A 553-nucleotide genomic window follows, 5' to 3' on the forward strand; every position below is an offset into this window, starting at 1 on the left:
CTCCCACAGGCAGGGTCTGAGGAGACACCCGCGGATGGCTGTGCTCCTACAGGCAGGGTCTGAGGAGACACCCGTGGATGTCTGTGCTCCTACAGACAGGGTCTGAGAAGACACCCGTGGATGGTTGTGCTCTCACAGGCAGGGTCTGAGGAGACACCCGTGGATGTCTGTGCTCCTACAGACAGGGTCTGAGAAAACACCCGTGGATGGTTGTGCTCTCACAGGCAGGGTCTGAAGAGACACCCGTAGGCCCCTTCCCGCGTCCGTGACGCACATCTAAGAGATGGCGGGTCGCAACACTGAGGGCGCCAGCCGCTCCCCTTCAAGCCGCAAGACGCCGCCTAGGCTCTGAGAGAGGCTAGGCGTCTCCCCCTCCCCACCACTACACTAATTATCAGACTGAGACCAGACCGGAGAGAATTCCCGCCAAAAACCCGCAGGCAGCCACCCTCCAGCTCTCACCTTTCAAAGCGCCTCTGTCTCTGCCTCCGCCCCGCCCCTGCCTCCGCCCCGCCCCTGCCTCCGCCCCGCCCCTGCCTCCGCCCCGCCCCTG

At 64.0% G+C, this 553-nt stretch overlaps 1 protein-coding gene across 4 annotated transcripts in view; it reads right to left on the reverse strand.

Moving 5' to 3' along the window:
- Window positions 1-494, reverse strand: part of Ccdc82 (coiled-coil domain containing 82) — a 37,099-nt gene extending 36,605 nt beyond the window's left edge. For all 4 annotated transcript variants that reach the window (XR_003710861.1, XM_028763341.1, XM_028763342.1 and 1 more), the window contains exon 1: window positions 463-494. The gene's annotated coding sequence lies outside the window, so the exon portion shown is untranslated. The remainder of the gene's footprint in view (window positions 1-462) is intronic.
- Window positions 495-553: the final 59 nt, after the last annotated feature.

Source organism: Grammomys surdaster, unplaced genomic scaffold (genome assembly GCF_004785775.1).
Source record: "Grammomys surdaster isolate TR1022 unplaced genomic scaffold, NIH_TR_1.0 138, whole genome shotgun sequence".
NCBI lineage: Eukaryota > Metazoa > Chordata > Mammalia > Rodentia > Muridae > Grammomys > Grammomys surdaster.